The sequence below is a fragment of the Centropristis striata genome, chromosome 18, assembly GCF_030273125.1.
Source record: "Centropristis striata isolate RG_2023a ecotype Rhode Island chromosome 18, C.striata_1.0, whole genome shotgun sequence".
Lineage (NCBI taxonomy): Eukaryota > Metazoa > Chordata > Actinopteri > Perciformes > Serranidae > Centropristis > Centropristis striata.
The window spans coordinates 35047518-35072198 of record NC_081534.1 but is presented as its reverse complement, the minus strand read 5'-3'; the positions used below and the strand labels follow the sequence as shown (position 1 = coordinate 35072198).

The following is a 24681-nucleotide window of genomic DNA, read 5'->3' as shown; positions in this document are numbered from 1 at the left end:
ACGTGAGACATGCATCATGACTTTCAGAATAAAAGAGAAGCCTGTCTTCCTGTGTGGCGGTCTCACCAGGGCGTGGAAGGAGGACACGGAGAAGACGCCCAGGCGTCCCAGCATGCTCTTGGAGGGCCGGCTGGCGACGGCCAGCAGGCTCTTGGGGTTGGGGAGCTCGCTGCCCTGCAGGCTGGACAGGTAGCAGCGCAGCCGGAACAGGTCCAGGTTCAGCTTCTCCAGGTTCTGCTCCCACTGCTGGATCTGAACACATAGAACACGGGTTATTATACTGGTTATCAGCATAGAGTGGGCATGTCAATAAAGAGGAGACTCGTGGGTTATCAGCATAAAGTGGGCATGTCAGTAAAGAGGAGACTTGTTGGTTATCAACATAAAGTGGGCATGTCAGTAAAGAGGAGACTTGTTGGTTATCAGCATAAAGTGGGCATGTCAGTAAAGAGGAGACTTGTTGGTTATCAGCATAAAGTGGGCATGTCAGTAAAGAGGAGACTCGTGGGTTATCAACATAAAGTGGGCATGTCAGTAAAGAGGAGACTCGTGGGTTATCAACATAAAGTGGGCATGTCAGTAAAGAGGAGACTCGTGGGTTATCAGCATAAAGTGGGCGTGTCAGTAAAGAGGAGACTCGTGGGTTATCAGCATAAAGTGGGCATGTCTATAAAGAGGAGACTGGTGGGTTATCAGCATAAAGTGGGCATGTCAGTAAAGAGGAGACTCGTGGGTTATCAACATAAAGTGGGCATGTCAGTAAAGAGGAGACTCGTGGGTTATCAACATAAAGTGGGCGTGTCAGTAAAGAGGAGACTTGTTGGTTATTAGCATAAAGTGGGCATGTCAGTAAAGAGGAGACTTGTTGGTTATCAGCATAAAGTGGGCATGTCAGTAAAGAGGAGACTTGTTGGTTATCAACATAAAGTGGGCATGTCAGTAAAGAGGAGACTGGTGGGTTATCAGCATAAAGTGGGCATGTCAGTAAAAAAGAGACTTGTGGGTTATCAGCATAAAGTGGGCATGTCTGTAAAAAAGAGACTTGTGGGTTATCAGCATAAAGTGGGCATGTCAGTAAAGAGGAGACTTGTTGGTTATCAGCATAAAGTGGGCATGTCAGTAAAGAGGAGACTCGTGGGTTATCAACATAAAGTGGGCATGTCAGTAAAGAGGAGACTTGTTGGTTATCAACATAAAGTGGGCATGTCAGTAAAGAGGAGACTCGTGGGTTATCAACATAAAGTGGGCATGTCAGTAAAGAGGAGACTTGTTGGTTATCAGCATAAAGTGGGCATGTCTGTAAAAAAGAGACTCGTGGGTTATCAGCATAAAGTGGGCATGTCAGTAAAGAGGAGACTCGTAGGTTATCAGCATAAAGTGGGCATGTCAGTAAAGAGGAGACTCGTGGGTTATCAGCATAAAGTGGGCATGTCTATAAAGAGGAGACTCGTGGGTTATCAGCATAAAGTGTGCATGTCAGTAAAGAGGAGACTTGTTGGTTATCAGCATAAAGTGGGCATGTCAGTAAAGAGGAGACTTGTGGGTTATCAGCATAAAGTGGGCATGTCAGTAAAGAGGAGACTCGTGGGTTATCAGCATAAAGTGGGCATGTCAGTAAAGACTCGTGGGTTATCAGCATAAAGTGGGCATGTCAGTAAAGACTCGTGGGTTATCAGCATAAAGTGGGCATGTCAGTAAAGAGGGACTCGTGGGTTATCAGCATAAAGTGGGCATGTCAGTAAAGACTCGTGGGTTATCAGCATAAAGTAGGCATGTCAGTAAAGAGCAGACTCGTGGGTTATCAACATAAAGTGGGCATGTCAGTAAAGACTCGTGGGTTATCAGCATAAAGTGGGCATGTCAGTAAAGAGCAGACTCGTGGGTTATCAGCATAAAGTGGGCATGTCAGTAAAGAGGAGACTCGTGGGTTATCAACATAAAGTGGGCATGTCAGTAAAGACATGTGGGTTTATTTTCCACCGTGTCTCAGCTCCAGTCGTACCCGGTTTATGCGACCCTGGGTCGGCGTGGTGCGTTCACTGACCTGGCTCTCCACGGCCTTCCTGTTCTTGTGCTCCTTGATGACGGACAGCTGCAGCTCGGCCATCTTCCTCATCTTGGCGTCCGAGTCGATGCGCTGCAGCAGCGAGCGGCTCTGGCGGCGCAGCAGCCGCAGCGTGTCCTCCTCCCCGCGCCGCCTCGCCAGCAGGGACGCACTCGCCGAGTGGAGCGCCGTCACCCAGTTCTCCAGGTCCGTCTGGTTGGTGGCCTGGAGGAGGAGCAGGAGGAGCAGGAGGAGGAGGAGCAAGAGGAGCAGGAGGAGCAGAAGGAGGAGGAGGAGGAGGACAGTTCATGTTTATTAACCATTCTAAAACTGTAAATAAGTCGACATGTTGATCTGTTTTCTGGCTTCAAAACAAACAAACAAACAAACAGAAACACGTCCTTTAAAATATTTAAAGCGAGTCCTGAGCAGCGCCGTGTCCCCAGAGTGTCTGAATGTCCCCAGAGTGTCTGAACGTCCCCAGAGTGTCTGAACGTCCTCAGAGTATCTGAACGTCCCCACAGAGTCCGAACGTCCCCACATTGTCTGAATGTCCCCAGAGTGTCTGAACGTCCCCAGAGTGTCTGAACGTCCCCAGAGTATCTGAACGTCCCCACAGTGTCTGAACGTCCCCACAGAGTCCGAACGTCCCCACAGAGTCCGAACGTCCCCACATTGTCTGAACGTCCCCAGAGTGTCTGAACGTCCCCAGTGTGTCTGAACGTCCCCACAGTGTCTGAATGTCCCCAGAGTGTCTGAACGTCCCCCCAGTGTCTGAACGTCCCCAGAGTGTCTGAACGTCCCCACAGTGTCTGAACGTCCCCAGAATGTCTGAACATCCCCACAGTTTCTGAACGTCCCCACAGTGTCTGAACGTCCCCACAGTGACAGTTTCTGCAGCAGATTAACAGCTCTCTGTCAGAGAAAAGACATTTGTTGCTGTAATTATCCCATTAGAGGCTCTTTCTCCTCCTCCTCCTCCTCCTCCTCCTCCTCCTCTGCATCTTATTTAGAGTGTCGGGGATCAATATATTGATCAGTTTGAGCCTTTTCTTTAATGCGGTGAAACAAAGATAAAGTGTTCTCCTGCTGGGAATCATAAAACATTAATGTGGCGATATAAAGATAAAATATAAATAGGAATAAACAACACAATAAATAGCAGAATTAAAAGATATTAAGGAAATAAATGTGTAGATTAAAAAAAAGAATAATAATTAAAAATAAACAACTAAATTGAAAATGTGGAAATAAAAGGAAAAACAATAAATAAGTGGAAATGTGAAGATAAATAAATAGAATGAAAATAAAGAATTAAATATGGAAAAATAAATTAAAATAAAATAGCAAGCATTTTCAGCATTATTTAGTTAATTTATTTCTGTATATATGCATAAATATATTTTTAAAAATATGTATTTTCACATTTTTATTCAGTTATTTATTCTTTTATTTATTTCTATTTTTTAATTGATTTTTTTTACGATTTTTTTTTATTTTTTTTTTACAATTTATAATTATTAATTTGATTAAATGTATTTATTCCTGTTTGTATTCCAACATTTTTGCAAATTTATTTATTAATTTATTTGTCTAATTCATGATTTAATAGTTGTTTTTATTTGTTTCTTTCCGGCTGCTGCCGGTTGTCACCAGAGTAAATAAAGAGTTAGTGCATGTCTGAGGTCGGGAGCTGCAGGAGAGAAACCGCAGAGAGAAACCAGAAGCTTCCCGGAAAAGAACCGCGGTGAAAAAACTCTGAGTTATTTACAGGAGCTCCAGTGATGCTGCGTTCAGGGACGCTCCGAGATTTACAGCTTCAACTCTTTATCAACCTGCAGATTAACAAACTAACATCAGATCGTTCACGACAATAACGATTAGATTCTTTAAATGATAAAAAAAACTCTCCTCCTCCCTCCTCCTCTTTCTCCTCCCCCCTCTCCTCCTCCTCCTCTCTTCCTCACTCTTACTCCTCCTCCTCTTCCCCCCCTCCTCCTCTTTCTCCTCCTCTCTCCTCCTCCTCCTTATTCTCCTCCTCTCCTCCCTCCACCTCCTCTCCCCATCCTACTCCTCCTCCTCCTCTTCCCCCTCCTCCTCTTTCTCCTTCTCTCTCCTCCTCCTCCTTATTCTCCTCCTCTCCTCCCTCCACCTCCTCTCCCCATCCTACTCCTCCTCCTCTTACTCCACCTCCTCTTCCCCCCCTCCTCCTCTCTCCTCCTCCTCCTTATTCTCCTCCTCCTCTCCCCATCCTACTCCTCCTCCTCTTTCTCCTCCTCCTCCTTTTTCTCCTCCCTCCACCTCCTCCCCCATCATACTCCTCCTCCTCTTTCTCCTCCTCCTCCTTTTTCTCCTCCCTCCACCTCCCTCCTCCTCCCTCTTCTCTTTCCTCCTCCTGTTTTTTCTCCTCCTCTCCTCTCCTCCCTCCACCTCCTCCTCTTCCTAACTCTTACTCCTCCTCCTCTTTCTCCTCCTCCTCCATGATTTTATTTAGTTACTTTATTGTTTTAATATTGTAATTTTCCCCCCATTAAATAATTAGAAAGTTGACAATATTTACTTCATGTAAATGTTAGAAAAATAACTAAGTATAAGCTTAAAATACAGATTTTTTGTTTAAACCGACTTCATATACTTTAGTTTTACGTCTTTATTGTGGAATCAAACAGGAAATCAGTGTTTTCAGTGTTTTGTCCCGTGGTTGTTCCAAAAACATTATTATTATTATTATTATTATTATTATTATTATTATGATGATGATGATGATGATGTCACCTGGAAGAGGAAGACGTCTCCGTGTGCGTTGCTCAGACAGAAGACGTGCTCCTTCTTGGCGTGTTCGGGGACGGCCTGCACGATGCTGTCGTCCGCCAGCAGAGAGTAGCGAGGGGAGAGGTCACGCTCGCCGCCGCCGCCGCCACCGCCGCCGCCGCCGCCACCACCGGGGGTCTCGTAGAACAGCAGCGTGCAGCCTGAGGAGGAGGAGACGGTATCCAGGGTAGACAGTCGGGGAAACAGATTAGTTGATTTTTGCTAATTTTTTCCACTGACAAATAAATGACCGGTCTATAATTACCATGGTGGGTTTATTTTAACTGTAAGATGCAGAATATTAAAAAAAAACAAAAAACAGAAAATCTCATTACAGGTACATCTAAAAAAATTAGAACATCGTGAAAAAGTTATTAAAATATTTTTTGTCAATCATTTCCGAAAGTGAAACTCGTACATGAAATAGATTCATTCCACATTGAGCGAAATATTTCAAGCAACACAAAATGAAACACAAAAATACCAAAAACACAGAAAATTAGCCAAAAAAATGACATAAAATTGCCCAAAAAAAGAAACAAAATGACAAAAAAATGACATAAAGTTACCAAAACCCCCCCACAAAATGATCAATTTTGTAATTACGCTCTGACAAAGACAGTGTTTAGTTCATAGCCAGTATCAGGATCAGTCCTTGTGCAATAACTCCATCACACCAAGCATCCACCTTCAACCTAACTATAGATTTCATAGGCTATAAAGTTGTTTATGCTGCATTTTACTTCCATTTGTATCATGCGTCACTTTCCCCAAAACAGCCTAATTAAGCCACAAAAGCTACCTTTATTTCGTTATCACCAGAAAACGATCTTTGTTAAATTGAGATAAAGAAATCCACCACTGGTAAAAAAAAATGGAGTTGAACACAAAGTCATCACCTAACTAGACCGCAAGACACACCGTTATTTACAAAGACGAGAGGAGGTTCTTTTTGGTAAAGGTGGGCCTAGGACCAATGAGAGGACGAGAAAAGGAAGGTTGTATGATATAAAAGACGATGTTTAGCACATAATTGTCAGAACTTGTTGAGTTTTGAGTTCGAGTTTTTGAGTTTTAATGTTAGGGGAAGATCTTGGTGCATGTGTTTTTGGAAAGTTGGGGGCTTTGAAGCTGCCTAATTTGCCACGACAATGGAAGGTAAAATGCTGCCTGGAGCCTGGCACCTTGGGCCCCAAACAGGCCATTGGCAAGGACTTCCACCACTGGTAAAAACAATGGGATTGGACACAAAGTCATCACCTAACCAGCCCGCAAGACACACCGTTATTTAGAAAGGTGCGAGGTGGTTCTTTTTCGATAAAGGTGGGCCTTAGGACCAATGAGAAAGTGAGAAAAGGAAAGTTGTATGGCATAAAAGACGATGTTTACCACATAATCTTCAGTCTCCTGTGGTTGCAACCAAGGAACTCGTTGAGTTTGGATCTCTTGACCTTTGCAAGAATAAAACTCTACTGCTTCAAACTATGAACGAATCTGCAACTTTTTGCCTCTTTCCATTTTTGAGTCTTGGTGTTTGGGGAAGATCTTGGTGCATGTGTTTTTGAAAAGTTGGGGGCTTAGAAGCTGCCTAATTTGCCACGACAATGGAAGGTAAAATGCTGCCTGGAGCCTGGCACCTTGGGCCCCAAACAGGCCATTGGCAAGTACCTAGAGAAATCCACCAGTGGAAAAAACAATGGGGTTGGACTCTCACATTGTCTACAAAGGTGAAAGGAGGTTCTTTTTGGTAAAGGTGGGCCTAGGACCAATGAGAAAACGAGAAAAGGAAGGTTGTATGATATAAAAGACGATGTTTACCACATAATCGTCAGTCCCCTGTGGTTGCAACCAAGGAACTCGTTGAGTTTGGATCTCTTGACCTTTGCAAGAATAAAACTCTACTGCTTGTAACTCTGAATGAATCTCCTGCTACTTTTTGCCTCTGTCATTTTTGAGTCTTAGCCTTTGGGGAAGTTTTTGGTGCATGTGTTTTTGGCCCCTTACCCTTCAGGGTGACCCAGTAGTGTCTCCACCGGCGGCGAGCCACCAGCTGCAGCTTCCTGTCTCTGCCGACGGTGATGAGCGCTTTGAAGGAGAGCCACCCGGCCCGCCGCACCACGCCCTGCTCCTCCTCCAACAGGACGTCCACCTCCACACCTGCACCTCCCTCCTCCTGCTCCTCCTCCTCCTCCTCCTCTTCCTGCTCCTCCTCCTCCTCCTCTGACGGCTCGGTCCGGTCGGCGGTGCTGCTGCAGCCCGTCTCCAGCTCCTGCATGAAGTTCTCGTAGATGTTCTGCCGCTGCAGGTCACTGCTCTGGTTCTGGTTCTGGTTCTGGGTCTGGTTCAGGTTCAGGTTCAGGTTCAGGTTCAGGCTCCTGGAGGAGCCGCAGTGGAGCGCTGGGAACTGGTTCTGGTTGAGAGCGTGCAGTGGGTTGCAGGACCACAGCGTGCTGCTGTCGCTGCCGTGCGGCTCCTAAGGACCAATCACAGGCTCTTATTATTATTATTACTATTGATTAACAAAGATGACAATATTTAGTTGATAGTGCTTGAAAGAGCCCACTATCTACTCTCCACCGGGCTTGCTCCTATTTATTCTTCAGTGTTTTTTTCAGTTGACTACTCCTCCCAGAGTTTTGGTCTTACATACACAAAAAAGGTATCAAATGGACCAGCTCGGCCATGACAAGTGTGCTGTGACTTTTCTAAGGGTTTCAGCGAACGTTTTCCCAATTATTTTGCAAAAATACGGCAAAAAATCCCCCCAATGTTACCCTATGGAGAGGCTAGAGTGGATGACATCATCGAGTGGAGAGGGAGAGAAAAATGTGTCAAAAAATTAATTTGTAAACTGAGCTTGAGGCCGCAGATACCACTCTACAGAAATAATTTATACATAGAAATACTTCTCCCTCACATTGATGTGCTAAAGCTGTTCTAGTTTGGGCGTAGGACGCACAGATGCGCACTTTTATCAGTAAAAAACAAAAAACAAATCCAAGCTCTAAATACTGAAATTTCACCAAAATTACTTTATTCTGTCTCTAAATTATCGTAGGATTTTCACATTTCTGATGGTCCGAGAAAAAACCCAACCCAGTGATCAAAAATTCCATCAAGAAAAATAACAATATCTTTTAACTTTTAACTTGAAAAAACACCATCAAAGTCCAAATTACTAAGTTTTAAGTCGTAGCAGATATTTAAAATGTGTGTGACGAATCATTTCATATCCTGAATCAACTGAAAAGATCTTTGTTCCCCAATAAATCAACCTTTAATTCTTTGTTAGAGTCTGACAGCATCCAGTCAAACCAACATAACAAGTAAATAATCTCTCATTGACTTCTACGGGACATTTAGAGCGCGTGAAGAAACACAGATGATCCACCGACACCACCCACAGCCTCATAGACCGCCATGGTAAAAAGAAGAGAACATTTCTGGAGGAAAGCAGAGCTACCAGGCTTTACTTTGTTGTATTAATATTGTAAACTGTTATGTTTTTTTTTTTCTTTTTCATAAATTAACAAAGCAGACAATATTTACATACGTAAAATTTTACAGTTTTAATGTATCTGTTATTTAATAATGATAAATAAACACAACAGTATTTTTTTTAAATCAATTTTATCCACATTTTAGTCTTTTATTGCATTTCACTGTAATTGTTTATTCTAATTTATTATTCTATTCTTCATTTATTTAACAAGATTTATTCTTTTCATCGCTCTCAAATGTTATTTTTTTTCTTCCATTTGTATTTTTTATTAAAAAAAGTTACTATTTAAAATTAATTTGTGTGCTTTGGCCTCTTATTTTAAATTGCTTTTTTGTCTTTTATATATAAAAATGAAATCTAACAAAGAAATAAAGTGAAAAACAATTATTGTTTTTAAACACATATGACTAAAAACATGTGAAATGAGAAATATTTTTGCTTTTATCTGTTTGTTTTCATCATTTAAAGGTGAGACTCACCTGGATCCTCCTCTTCTTGCGGCTCAGACTTCCCGTCCAGTCGCTGAGTTGTCTGATTCGGCTCTTCAGGAAGTCTTTGCGGCTGCTCCCGGTGGCGGTGGCGGGCTCAACCCGACGGCAGGGAAGCGTCATGGAGGAGTAACGCTGCTGCACGCCTCCTCCTGACACCTCCTCTTCCTGGATGACATCATCCAGCTGCAGCGCCGAGGAGGAGGAGGAGGAGGAGGAGGAGGAGATCCTCTGCTGCGGGGCGGCGGCGGGCGCGGTGGGGAAGGCGGGCAGCGTGTTGTGGTAAACGGCGTCCACGCTGAAGTCTCTGAGGTCGCTGGGCAGGATCAGCGAGTCCCCGATGCCGCTGTCCTCCGTGCGCCCCGAGGAGCACGTGTTGTAGCCGGCGGCGGCGGCGTTAAAGGTGAACCCGGGCGAGATGTCGACCTGGGCGGAGAACACCGTGTCGTAGCCGCTGCTGACGGTGGCTGTCTCCTCCGTGGCGGCGTGCCCGCAGACAAACACGTTGTCGGCCAGCTCGGCGGCGCCGCCCCACGGCGAGTCGTACCAGGAGCCGTCGGAGCTGAGCGAGCTGCCTTTGCTGGTGCGGAGCGAGGGTTCGACCGCGGCCGGGGTGGCGGGGGCGGTGGTGGCGGGGAGGCCGGCGAGCCCCTGAGGCTCCACGCCGACGCCCCGGCTGGTGGTGAACTCCACCCTCATGCTGCCATCTTTGCTGAGCAGCACCTTGGGGCTGCCGCCGCTCTGCAGCGACGCCCGAGGAGACCCGCCTCCTCTGCTCGCTCTGGGGGCGTGTTCATAGTGCCAGGAGGTGCAGGGCGGGCCGGCGGCGTGCTGGTTCAGGTAGCTCCTCCCCCGGGTCCTGCCGGCGCCGCCCCGGCTGCTCCTCCACCAGCTGCGGGCCGACGGCACCTCCTCCCTCCTGGAGGAGAACCGGAGCGAGCAGGAGGACTTGGCGGGAGACACGAAGCTGCTGTGACTGTCTGCGTTTCCCATCGATGCCTGCAGGACGAGCCGGACGCCACGGGAGACAGAAAATGTTTGTTTTCATTCAATGATTCACATTAATTTCACGTACAAATAAACACAAAGCTGCTGCGACTTCTGCATCACGTTTTACTACAAGAACGAACTGAAGGAGCTTCAGGGCCGGACTCAGCTGCTGCAGGGCCTCGATGGGGCAAAACCATCTACGGGCCCCACAGCGCCCCCTACTGCCGGCACGTTGGAAACACAGTTTTCAAGTTTTCTTTAAAAAATTTTTTTTGCCAAAATTACACCATTTTTAAAGAAAACATTTCCAACAACACTTTTGTCAGTAAAAAACAAAAACAAATCTAAGCTCAAAATCCTAAAGTAAACCCCGAGTGATCAAAAATTCCATCAGGAAAAATAACAAAATCTTATAATTCACCAAAATCATCATCTTTGTTCTACGTCTCATTCAAAATTGTTCAAAAATTCGTGAGAATAAACAAATGACACGATTTATCAAAGCCGACTGAATCTCTTGAATCGACTAAAATGATTGTGTTCCCGTTGTCTAAGCTCAAAATACAGACATTTCACCAAAATCACTTTATTCTATCTCTAAATTATCGTTGGATTTTCACATTTTTGACGGTCCGAGAAAAAACCCAAGCAAGTGATAAAAAATTCCATCAAGAAAATTAACAAAATCTTTTAACTTTTAACCTGAAAAAACACCATCAAATTCCAAATTAACACGTTGTGCGATGAATCATTTAATCTCCTGAATCAACTCAAAACGATCTTTGTTCCCCAATAAATCGACATTTAATTCTTCGTTAGAGTCTGAAAACATCCAGTCAAACCAACATAACAAGTAAATAATCTCTCATTGACTCCCACGGGACATTTAGAGCTGTGTATAAATCAGTCTGCAGACGACGACCTCCTCTTCTATTCTAACTCATTAATTTAGCTTTTTTTTAAAAATTCATTTCAAAGACCAGAATAAAAACAAGCAGCTGTAAAACATGTAGAGAAATTATAATAAAGAACATCACGTTTTTTTTAAGGGGAAAAGAAACAAAATCTGCACTTTTAAATCAATAAAAATCTGATAAATAAGAGTCTGTTGAATCTCTGTTCAGCTCTGTGAAAAGTCTCTTTTAACTTTATTAATCCTCCGGGGAAACTCCTTTAGTTAGTCGCTGCTGCAGAAGAAATAGAAATAGGTATGGGAATGAAATAAAGATAAAAAAGTGCACTCTACTAAAAATACAACAAAAAACACAAATGCAAAAAGTCCTCAGTAAACAGGGATGTGTATAAACAACAGTGTGACTGATGTAATTTTAACTTGTATATGAAGTTTTCTTTTTCTTTTCTTTTTTTGCCAAAATGACACAATTTTTCAAGAAAAACACTAATTATCGTTGGATTTTCACATTTCTATCAACACTTTTGTCAGTAAAAAAACAAAAAAACAAAACAAATCTAAGCTCAAAATACTGAAATTTCACCAAAATCACTCCAAATTATTTTCAATTTCGACAGTCCGAGAAAAACCCAGAGTGATCAAAAATTCCATCAGGAAAAATAACAAAATCTGATATTTTACCAAAATTACTTTATCTTATGTCTCGTTCAAAATCCTCAAATTTATATCAAAAGACAAACAAACAACACCAAAATGGAAAAATGCATCAAAGCCAGATAATGTAAAAACAGAAATTATTACTGTTTTGAAATTTCCAACAGTCCTTGAACGAATCATAAGTGATAAAAGTTTCCTCCAGGAAATAAAATCTAAGCTTAAAATATTAATATTTATGTTACGTCTGATTAAAAAAATTGTTCAAAAATATGTGAAAAAAAAATTGCCATAATTACAGCGTTAATCAGCCGTAAACTGTATAAACAGAAATTATCGTTGGATTATTAAATGTCCGACGGTCATTGAAAGCATCACGGGTTATGGAAACTTTTGTTAGGAAAACATAACTAAGTATGAGCTTAAAATCCTGATATTTTATAATGAAAAATCACTTTATTCTACAAAGTATGTGGAGTTACTTTATGTCTTTATTGTGGAATAAAACATAAAAATGAAAGAGACAAGAGCAACTCCAGAAAATATAAATAAATTCTTGGTCGACTGAAACTTGAAACTCGTTCTGTCGACTAATCGATGAGTTAAAACTGAGTTTTAATGTAACAAACGACTCGCTGACTGAAGAAATCTTGTCTGATAAAAACCTAAACAACCGATTATTAGTGCCTCATAATAATCTAATAATCCATAATAATTTAGACGGGCCAAAAATAGAAAAACTGATACATTAATACTCGTTAAAATGATATTACATTCAGTGAAAAGCTCATTATGACTCGAAGCGTTTACTTGTGACTTGAGTGCCAAGGCTTGAGACTTTTAATTTGAAAAAACACCATCAAAATCGCCACAATAACAGCACTTATCAAAGCCGTAAACTGTATAAACAGAAATTATCGCTGGATTATTAAATGTCCCACAGTCCTTGAATGCATAACGTTATGAAAACTTCTGTTAGGAAAAAATGACTAAGTATAACCTTAAAATCCTGATATTCTATAATGAAAAATCCCTTTATTCTACAACTGTAGCTGTTCACCATGTTTATTATACACTGTAAGAGAGGTTTGTAGAAATTACAGTAAAATATTGTCAAATTGCGTGAGAAATAGGGTGTAAAATTAAAAATTGAATATCACCGTAATAAAAAACTTTTACTGACTGTCAATCAAGGAATAGTACAAAACTTTTAAACTGTAGAAAACACAGTTTTTTTCATACCATATTAAATACCATAATGTCACAAAACCCTAAAAATAAAGGGAATATTCAGTCAAAATTACAGGTTTTTGATAATATTTACATTTAAATTTACAGTAGGAAACCCACTCACTGGATTTTTTACGGTGAAGTTCTGGCAACCACAGCTGCCAGTATTTTACTGTAAATTAAACAGATTTTTTTTTTACAGTGTACACAATGTGTGTGTGTGTGTGTGTTGTTCTTACAGGTGTGTGTCTATGAGCGACCGAACCTAAACATGACAGCTGAGAAGACAAACTGTGTCCTAAGAGATTAAAACATCACCAGCGAAGTGGACCGTTACATTCTCTCTGCACAGCATTAGAATGAACCCCAAAATAACAGCTTTTAAAAGGTGAAACAAACATTTTAACCTCAGACAGAAATCACTAAATGGAACAGAAACAAAAGACGGAAGGAAATAAATCAATAAATAGAGTTTTACCGGTTTGTGTTCAGACAGCGAGCAGCTCCTTCATGCTCTCTCTCTCTCTCTCTCTTTTTCTCTTTACTCCCAAAGCTCGGTCGCCTCCAGCTGCTCTCTCGCTCTCTCTCTCTCTCTCGCGCTCTCTCTCTCTCGCTCTGTTAGTCTATGTCGCTCGCTCACTCTCCTCTCATCTGTGGGGGAGAACTGAGAGAGGGAGGGGCTTCAGCACACACTCTGCTATTGTCTGAACTCCTCCTCCTCCTCCTCCTCCTCCTCCTCCTCCTCCTCCTCTTCCATGACGTCTCCTTACTCCACTCTTCACTCTTCTGTCTTCTGTTTATTTTGGTTTTCTGGAATGTCGAGTCATTTTCTCCCCCTCTTTTTCTTTTTTTTTTCTTTAAACCCCAACAAGCAGTTTCAGGGCGTTTTTACATTTCACTCTCTGAGTCCTGGAGTCCTCGAGTTAAGACAAGTCTTCTCCTGGGAACAAGTACAATTAAAAGACAGACACGGACGGATACAAGTCCGAGTCAACTCACCCGAGACACTGAGACGATGTTAGACAAGTCAGTTACAACGTCCACAAGGCAAAGACAAGTCAGAGACCACACATTAAAGACTGGAGTCCAGAGACTGAACTCTACAAAGCTGAGACAACTTTGAGGCAAAATGGCCACAAGAAGAGACAAGTCCGAGTCAATCGCCTGTCGAGACAAAGACAATTTAGAGTCAAAACACCTGGAGACAGAGACAAGTCAGTCCCAATGTCCACAAGACCAAGACAAGTCTGAGACAATACAAGAAAAGAGACCGGAGTCCGGAGACTGAAGTCTACAATTTCGAGTCAAAACACCCACAAAGCCGAGTCACAACAAGTCCAAGTCAAGGAGCCTATGAGACGAGACATGTCTGAGTCAAAACAGGAAAAAAGAGTCCAAACAAAGTCCGAGTTAAAAGCCGAGAGAAGTTCGAGTAAAAATGGCCACAAGAACAGACAAGTCCGAGTCAATCGCCTGTCGAGACACAGACAATTTCGAGTTAAATCACCAAAGATACTGAGACGACCTCCAGTCCAAATGGACACAAGTTAGACGAGACAGAGACAAGTCAGTTACAACGTCCACAAGACGAAGACAAGTCTGAGACCACACAAAAAGAGACTCGAGTCCAGAGACTGAACTCAACAAGTCCGGGTCAAAACACCCACAAAGCCGAGACAAGTCCGAGTCAATAAGCCCACGAGAAAAGACAAGTCTGAGTGAGAATACTCCAAAAACAAGTCAATGAGTTAAATTTGGTGTTAAAACACGAGTCAAAGCTGAGACAAGTTAAAGTTAAAAAACACGAGACAAAACATCCGCAAGAAGAGACGAGTCCGAGTGAATCCCCTGTTGAGACAAGGACAATTTAGAGTCAAAACACCTGGAGACAGAGACAAGTCAGTCCCAATGTCCACAAGACCAAGACAAGTCCGAGACAAAACAAGAAAAAAGACTGGAGTCCAGAGACTGAAGTCTACAATTTTGTGTCAAAACACCCAAAAAGCCGAGACACGAAGAGACGAGTCCGAGTCAATCCTCTATCGAGACAAAGACAATTTCAAGTCAAATCACCAAAGATACTGAGACAACTCCCGGTCCAAATGGACCCAAGTTAGACAAGACAGAGACAAGTCACTTACAACGTCCACAAGATGAAGACAAGTCCGAGACAATACAAGAAAAAAGACTGGAGTCCAGAGACTGAACTCAACAAGTCCAAGTCAAAACACCCACAAGAAAGACAAGTCTGAGTTAAATTTACAGTTAAAACACGAGTCAAACTGGCCACAAGAAGAGACGAGTCCGAGTCAATCCCCTGTTGAGACAAAGACAATTAATTATTAGAGTCAAAACACCTGGAGACAGAGACAAGTCAGTCCCAATGTCCACAAGACCAAGACAAGTCTGAGACAATACAATAAAGACTTGAGTCCAGAGACTGAACTATCAAAATAAAAGTATTTTCCAGGACCCTTAGTCTTATTTCCTGTCTGGTGTATTTTGGTTTTCTCTGCAGCTGGAATATAAAACAATCATTAACAATATTAATATTAATAATAATAATAATAATAATAATAATAAATCAGTCTTGTTCTGCAGGAAGATTAGGAGCTCTGAGGCTCATTTCCTCAGAGGTCAAAGGTCGCGGCGGAGACTCGTGGGCGACGCCCATCCCGTCCTGCAGCAACACAATGCCCCGCCACGACCTTTGACCTCTCTTACTGAAAGAAGACGGGAGGAGAAAAGCTCGACAGCTGGAGACGCAGAGAAGGAGAAGAAGAAGAAGAAGAAGAAGAAGAAGAAGAAGAAGAAGAAGAAGAATAAAAAGAAGAAGGAGAAGAAGAAGAAGAAGAATAAAAAGAAGAAGAAGAAGAAGAAGAAGAAGAAAAAGAAGAAGGAGAAGAAGAAGAAGAAGAAGAAGAAGAAGAAAAAGAAGAAGAAGAAGAAGAAGAAAAAGAAGAAGGAGAAGAAGAAGAAGAAGAAGAAGAAGAAGAAGAAGAAGAAGGAGAAGAAGGAGAAGAATGTTGAAAATGTAATTTACAATGTAAGTTATGTTTCTTACAAAATAAGATTTTAAGGTTTTTATTGTCTTTGGAGATAACATCTTAATTTAGCTTCATTTATCACAAATAAATAAAAGAACAAGCACAAACGAAGGAAACTCTGATTCCTTCTGTCAGACTTTACTGATAAAACAAACTGTCTGTTTGTCAACAAAACGTGCACAAACATCAAAATGTTGCAGAAAATCTACATTTAAAGTCTGGTTTGTCCGGAGTTTATTGTGTTATTTTTGTTGGTTCCCACATATAAACAGTGGAAAAATGCTGGGAAATTAAAAGAAATGTTGAAATTTAAAGTTTCTAATACTACTATTACAGGGCAGACAGCCATGCACGCTCTCATTGAATCCTACGGGGCATTTAGAGCCACTTGTTTGAAACTCTTGACTGCAAAAAGTCTTAACATGAACCCCCCCCCCTCCAATTAACAAAATAATATGTAAAATTTCCAAAAAAAGATACACAACTACCAAAAAAAATACGTACATTTTCCAAGGACACAAAATTACCAAAAAATAACATAAATGACCAAAAAAGACACAAAATTACCAAAACAAGACGTAAATTTACCTAAAAAGACACAAAATTACCAAAATAAGACATAGATTTACCTAAACAGACACAAAATTCCAAAATAAGATGTACATTCACCAAAAAAGACACAGAATTATCAAAATAAGATGTCAATTTTCCTAAAAAGACATAAAATTACCAAAAAAATAACATAAATGACCAAAAAAAGACACAAAATTACCAAAATCGGACATAAATTTACCTAAAAAGACACAAAATTACCAAAATCAGACGTAAATTTACCTAAAAAGACACAACATTACCAAAATCAGACGTAAATTTACCTAAAAAGACACAACATTACCAAAATCAGACGTAAATTTACCTAAAAAGACACAACATTACCAAAAAAAGACACAAAATTACCAAAAAAATGACATAAATGACCCCCCCCCCCCCACTGATTCAACCACTCAGTCACTAACTGAACTGCAGGAGGTTATTGTCTTATTTTTGATGATTATTGCATAGAAACACTGTTGGGAAATGTTGGGAAATTAAAAAAATCATGATTCTAATACTACTATTACAGGGCAGACAGCCATGCACGCTCTCATTGAATCCTATGGGGCATTTAGAGCCACTTGTTTGAAACTCTTGACTGCAAAAACTTTTAACATGACCCCCCCCCCCCCCCCCCCCCACCCCCCCGTCCCCCCTCCCCCTCCCATTTTGCATCTTGCAGCTCAGACAGAAGAAGTCTTTGGTCCACTATTGTCCTCGTCCCATCGGCCATCTGCCGCTAGCAGGACGTCCCGCCACGGCCGACCCCCCCATTATCCTCCAACAAAGACCCCACCCCACCCCCCCAACCCCCCCGGCAGGCGTGAGGTCGACATATTGGAGGAATTCATCAGATGATGAATGAAAAGAATCTGATTATGAGTGGAGGAATGAAGCCACCTGTTCACTCAACATACAAAAACACACAATATTCCTCTTATAACATCTTATAAATAACTTCTTATTATTATAAGACGATCCAGTTTAAACTTTACAAGGTTTGTGTCTGAAATCACTGATTTATGCTGTAATACATTTCTGAAATCTGGATTCATTCATTCATTCATTCATTCATTATAAAGACAAAAAAACTATCTCACAGATCTCCTTTATACAAATCATGTGCAATAATTACATTTAAGTCACTTAAAATACTATCTTCATATTCGTACATATCTCTATTTACTTGTTTTGTATTTATGTATTTCCATATTTCTTTTTTATTTCTATTTGTCCATATCTGTATTTATGACTAAAGTATTTATGATTCCTATTCATCAACAAAATCTACTCAAAAATAATATTAATAAATTTTTTTCACAACTTAACACGTTAATCCACTGAACATTAAAACCTGCCAGCAGGTTGGAAATTATGTTTTCTTTTATATTTTTTTTAAACCAAAATTTCACCATTTATAAGATCTGGAAACTGAAGAAAAACACAAATTATCGAGGGATTTTCACATTTCCAACGGTCCTTGAATGGATCAGGTGTGATGTCAGTAAAAAATAAAAAATAAAAAATAAAAAAACTGATTTTAAAATGGTCCAAAAAATTATTATTACACATTTTATCAAAGCCGTAAACTGTACAAACAGAAATTAAAAATTGATTTTTAAATGTCCGACGGTCCTTGAATGCATCACGTGTTATGAAAACTTCTGTGAGGAAAAATTACGAAGCATGAGCCTTAAATCCTGATTTTTTTTTTATAATCAAAATCACTTCATTTTACAAAATATGTGGAGTTACTTTATGTTTTTATTCTGGAATAAAAACAGAAAAACTAAAGATTCTGATTCATCAGCAAAATCTACACAAAAATATTATGTAATATTACCTTTTTTAAACGACTTAAAATGAATAAAAAGCAATAATGTGAACAAAAGTACAACAAAGCAAATATTTATATTTTTTGTAATTTTGTGTCTTTTTTTTGGGTAAAAAAAAGACACAAATTTGGGTAAATTTACGTCTTATTTTATTTTTAATTTTTTTTTGGTAAATTTACGTCTTTTCTTTATGGTAAATTTGTGTCTATTTGAGCCTACTTCTGACTTGATTGGTGACCTCTGAGCTCGGTTTAGAGCAGAAACCTTCCTGATTCGCCTCTAAAAGACAGTTTAAACAGGAAATAAATGCTGGAAGACAAGAAGTTAGGAGGAGGACGTGAGCCACGAAATTACGGAAAAAATGCAAGATACAAAAAAAGACACGTACTAGTTAATTTGTGTCTTTTTTGGTAAATTTATGTCATTTTTTGGCAATTTAGTGTCTTTTTTGGAAAATTCACGTCTTATTTGGGTAATTTTGTGTCTTTTTTGGTTATCTATGTCATTTGTTTTGGTAATTTTGTGTCTTTTTTGTCATTTATGTCATTTCTTGGTAGTTACTATTAATTTGTGTCTTTTTTACTAAATTGAATGTATTTCTTGGGAAATTTCACGTCTTATTTTGGTATTTTTTTGGTCATCTATGTCATTTTTTTGTGGTAATTTTGTGTCTTTTTTATCATTTTTTTGGTAGTTACTATTAATTTATGTCTTTTTTTTTAAATTGCATGTATTTTTGGGGAAATTTCACATCTTATTTTGGTAATTTTTTGGTAATTTTTTGGTCATCTGTCGATTTATTTTGGTAATTCATTTATTTTTGGTAATTTTGTGTCTTTTTTGTCATTTATGTCATTTTTCTTTGTAATTGTGTGTCTTTTTTTTAATCATTTTTGTCATGTTTTTGGTAGTTGCTATTAATTTATGTCTTTTTTTCTAAATTGAATGTATTTTGGGGGAAATTTCACGTCTTATTTTGGTAATTTTTTGGTCATCTGTCATTTTTTTGTGGTAATTTTGTGTCTTTTTTGTCATTTATGTCAGTTTTTTGGTAGTTGCTATTAATTTGTGTCTTTTTTTTTACTAAATTTAATATATTTTTGGGGAAAATTACCGATTTATTTTAGTAATTCATTTATTTTTGGTAATTTTGTGTCTTTTTTGTCATTTTTCTTTGTAATTTTGTGTCTTTTTTTTTAATCATTTTTGTCATGTTTTTGGTAGTTGCTATTAATTTATGTCTTTTTTTTTTAAATTGCATGTATTTTTGGGGAAATTTCACGTCTTATTTTGGTAATTTTTTGGTCATCTGTCATTTTTTTGGGGTAATTTTGTGTCTTTTTTGTCATTTATGTCAGTTTTTTGGTAGTTGCTATTAATTTGTGTCTTTTTTTTACTAAATTGAATGTATTTTTGGGGAAAATTCCCGTCTTATTTTGGTAATTCATTTATTTTTGGTAATTTTGTGTCTTTTTTGTCATTTATGTCATTTTTCTTTGTAATTTTGTGTCTTTTTTTTAAAATCATTTTTGTCATGTTTTTGGTAGTTACTATTAATTTATGTCTTTTTTTCTAAATTGAATGTATTTTTGGGGAAATTTCATGTCTTATTTTGGTAATTTTTTGGTCATCTGTCATTTTTTTGTGGTAATTTTGTGTCTTTTTTGTCATTTATGTCAGTTTTTTGGTAGTTGCTATTAATTTGTGTCTTTTTTTTACTAAATTGAATGTATTTTTGGGGAAAATTCCCGTCTTATTTTGGTAATTCATTTATTTTTGGTAATTTTGTGTCTTTTTTGTCATTTATGTCATTTTTCTTTGTAATTTTGTGTCTTTTTTTTGAATCATTTTTGTCATGTTTTTGGTAGTTGCTATTAATTTATGTCTTTTTTTCTAAATTGAATGTATTTTTGGGGAAATTTCACATCTTATTTTGGTAATTTTTTGGTCATCTGTCATTTTTTTGTGGTAATTTTGTGTCTTTTTTGTCATTTATGTCAGTTTTTTGGTAGTTGCTATTAATTTGTGTCTTTTTGGGAAAATTCCCATCTTATTTGGTAATTCATTTATTTTTGGTAATTTTGTGTCTTTTTTGTCATTTATGTCATTTTTCTTTGTAATTTTGTGTCTTTTTTTAAATCATTTATATCATGTTTTCGGTAGTTACTATTAATTTATGTCTTTTTTTCTAAATTGAATGTATTTTGGGGGAAATTTCACGTCTTATTTTGGTAATTAGTTTATTTTTGGTAATTTTGTGTCTTTTTTTGTCATTTATGTCATTTTTCTTTGTAATTTTGTGTCTTTTTTTAAATCATTTTTGTCATGTTTTTGGTAGTTGCTATTAATTTATGTCTTTTTTACTAAATTGAATGTATTTTTTTGGGGTAAATTTCCGTCTCTCAAGTCTCTTGACATTATAAAAGCAGCATGTTGACATAACGGAGCGTGGAGATGAACGTCAGAAACCTCCTTTTCTTTCACACCAGCTCTCTCTGACCTGTTGCAGCTTTTCTTTGGGGGCCACTGCTGCTGCACAGTGGCCCCCAAAGAAAAGCTGCAACCCCCCCCCCTCCTCATGGGAACACATAGAGCAGGAGCCTGGATAAGGAGGTGGGGGGAGCCAGAGGAAGTGTGCCGGGGCTGGCAGCGCTGGGTGGGGGTCTGTTTCCTGTCCCGGCTGACTGGGGTCCTTGTCCTGGCAGCGCGGGGCCTCAGGGCGGGGCCCCGGCCTCAGGCGGGGCCCCGTGTTGGGTTTGGGGTGGCGGCTGCAGCTGCTTCCTCCTCGGAGCGGCGAGAGGAAGAGGGCGGTCCGCTACAGACGCTGATTCAGGATCAGGCGGCACAAAAACCTCCGACGGCCGAAGCAACGGGGAGTCCAGACCCTGAAGTCACACTTGGTCTAATCAGGCCGGACTTTTAATGTGGAGATGAAACAGGAAACGCTTCCAGCTCTTCACTTTTAAACAAAAAAAAGATGCAGCAGCTCCTGCAGCCAGACGGAAAGTTTGTCTGTCTGGATACTGATCAGTCGGAGATTTGGCCGTTGTTTCTTTTCAAGCAGAAATATCAGAAAACCCCAAAATACTTTATATTGGATAGTTTATGAACCCGACAGTTTTTAAACGTGTTTTCTTTAAAAGATCGCCAAGAAACTGTAAAAACAGACATTATGAACAGAGTTATAAAAAGTGACTGTTAAAATGTTGATATTAGTGTCAGAATGTCTTTATTCTCCATGTGTTGGTTAAAATAAACCAGATCCTGTTAAAAACATTACATTCTGCTGTTTACACAGAGCTGAGAGGAGAGGACAGGAGAGGCTGTTTACACAGAGCAGAGAGGAGAGGACAGGAGAGGCTGTTTACACAGAGCAGAGAGGAGAGGACAGGAGAGGCTGTTTACACAGAGCAGAGAGGAGAGGACAGGAGAGGCTGTTTACACAGAGCAGAGAGGAGAGGACAGGAGAGGCTGTTTACACAGAGCAGAGAGGAGAGGACAGGAGAGGCTGTTTACACAGAGCAGAGAGGAGAGGACAGGAGAGGCTGTTTACACAGAGCTGAGAGGAGAGGACAGGAGAGGCTGTTTACACAGAGCAGAGAGGAGAGGACAGGAGAGGCTGTTTACACAGAGCAGAGGGGAGAGGACAGGAGAGGCTGTTTACACAGAGCAGAGAGGAGAGGACAGGAGAGGCTGTTTACACAGAGCTGAGAGGAGAGGACAGGAGAGGCTGTTTACACAGAGCAGAGAGGAGAGGACACGAGAGGCTGTTTACACAGAGCAGAGGGGAGAGGACAGGAGAGGCTGTTTACACAGAGCAGAGAGGAGAGGACAGGAGAGGCTGTTTACACAGAGCTGAGAGGAGAGGACAGGAGAGGCTGTTTACACAGAGCAGAGGGGAGAGGACAGGAGAGGCTGTTTACACAGAGCAGAGGGGAGAGGACAGGAAAGGCTGGAAACATGACAATACTTCAATATGTAGAGAATTTTTTTGTATGTTTTTTGTGGTAATTTTATGTCATGTTTTGGTCATTTTGTGTCTTTTCTGCTAATTTTTGTCTTTTTTTGGGGTACTTTTTTGTAATTTTGTGTCTTTTTGTTGTAATTGCATGTAATTTTTTGGTAATTTTGTGTAATTTTTTGTAATTTTGTTCTTTTTTTGGTAATTTTGCGTCTTTTTTCGATGTAATTTTGTGTCTTTTTTATGCATTTTTTTGGTAATTTTGTGTCATTTTTTGGTAATTTTGTGTCTTATGTAATTTTACGTATTTTTTGGTAATTTTATGTCTTTTTGATGTAAATTTATGGAATTTTTTGGTAATTTTGTGTCATTTCTTGTAATTTTACGTCATTTTTTGGTAATTTTGTGTTTGTTTTTTTTGCTGATTTTGTGTTTTATTGTGTGTTATTCTGCACAAAGACTGTTTGAGTTGTTGTGACTGTGCTGATTCCTCAGAGCTGCAGCACTTAGAGATGATATAGATTTCATACGTTGCAGTGAAACAGAGAGCAGAATGTAGAGAGCAGGTAGAGGATATCTTCCTGAGGACTAACGGTGATTTATTGACCGTTTGTTGAGGTAACCTCCTGCTGCTTCAACCAAACTACATTTGAGCTGCCATCAATGTGATTAGTTTGTGTTTAGCTGTGCAGCAACACAACGCTTCATTCAATGAAGCACCGATTAGAGCCCAGACCTCCATCACTCACAAACAACAACAAGCAATTATTTTGTGTTGGTTTTTGTTGTTGTCATTTTGTGTTTTTGTTGTCATTTTGTCTTTATGTATCTTTTCTGGTCATTTTTTGGTCATCTTGTGCCTTTTTGTGCTTTTTGTGTCTATTTTGGTCATTTTGTTTGTTTTTGTGCCTTTTTTGTGTCTTTTAGTGTCCTTTATCACGTCCAACATGATCCTTTCTGACCTTAGAAGAGTCTTTAAACCAGTGACAACACGTCCTCTAACTCATTTAACATCTAACTGCACACCTTCCTCCTCCATCAGAACAATGTCTGCCTTGTGCTCCTGAAAACCAGATTACAGAGCTTCAGATCAGCTGCTCACACGCTCAGAGTCCTCGGAGTCCTCAGAGGCAGTAGTTCTCAACCTTTTTGAGTCGCAACCCCCAATTTAACATGCATGTTGTCCGCGACCCCCACTCACTGAACACAATCTCACACTCACAGTTCAGATCACCCAAAAAACAAACAAAATGACCACAAAAAGACACAAAATGACTAAAAAAAGACACAAAATGACTAAAAAAAGACACAAAATGACCAAAAAAGGAAACAAAATGACCACAAAAAGACACAAAATGACTAAAAAAAGACACAAAATGACTAAAAAAAGACACAAAATGACCAAAAAAGGAAACAAAATGACAAAAAAAGACACAAATTGACCACAAAATGATCAAAAGAGACACTAAATGACCAAAAAAAAGACAAAATTACCAAAAAATACACAAAATGACCAAAAAAAGACACAAAAAGACCAAAAAAGGAAACAAAATGACAAAAAAAGACACAAATTGACCACAAAATGATCAAAAGAGACACTACATGACCAAAAAAAAGACAAAATTACCAAAAAAGACACAAAATGACCAAAAAAAAGACACAAAATGACCAAAAAAGGAAACAAAATGACAAAAAAGACACTAAATGACCAAAAAAAAGACAAAATTACCAAAAAAGACACAAAATGACTAAAAAAAGACACAAAATGACCAAAAAAGGAAACAAAAAGACAAAAAAAAAAAGACAAAAAATGACCAAAAAAAAGACATTAAGTGACCAAAAAGACTAAAACACATTAACACATGAACACTTTAACTCAGTGGAGACAGAGCTGACTTCCAAAATGATTTGGCGACCCCCAGAAACCATCCCAGGACCCCAGTTGGGGTCGGGACCCCCAGGTTGAGAACAGCTGGTCAGAGGGACAGCGTTTGTCCCGGCGGGTCAGCGCCCGCTGAGCCTGGCAGGAATGTCAAAGCTTGGACAGTGAAAGCCTCGGAGGTGAACAAATTCTTCCAAAGACAAACTGCGGCTGGTTGTTGTTTTGAGGGCCGAGCGGACGCTCAGAGTCCTGGAAATGATCCTGATGGGAGCGAGCAGCCGGGCCGGGCTGAGACAACACCAGACCTTTCTCACAGCCAGTCCACTCAACACCTGCTAAAGGTGCATTCACTGTCCCCAAACCTGGAGGGAACAAGCAGCGAGTTTCAACTTTCTGACGGTCCTTGAACGGATCAAAAGTTATAAAAAAGTGACCAGAACTCGTGTTAAATGTTGATTTTTGTGTCAGAATCTCTTTATTCTACATGGGTCATTTAAAATAAAGCACAAAATGATCAGAAAAAGACACATAAAGACCAAAAAAGACACAAAAATGACCGCAGAAAGACAAAAAAAGATACAAAATGATCAGAAAAAGACACAAAACAAGAAAGAAATGACACAAAATCCATAAAGTCACCAACAATTTCACAAAATGTCCAGAAAAAAACACAAAAACAGAGCAGAGGGGAGAGGACAGGAGAACCTGGAAACATGACGATACTGAGAAT

At 39.8% G+C, this 24681-nt stretch overlaps 1 pseudogene; it reads right to left on the bottom strand.

Annotated features, from left to right (window-relative positions):
- LOC131990763 (rho guanine nucleotide exchange factor TIAM2-like) overlaps window positions 1–10410 on the bottom strand; it is a 32443-nt pseudogene extending 22033 nt beyond the window's left edge.
- Window positions 10411–24681: the final 14271 nt, after the last annotated feature.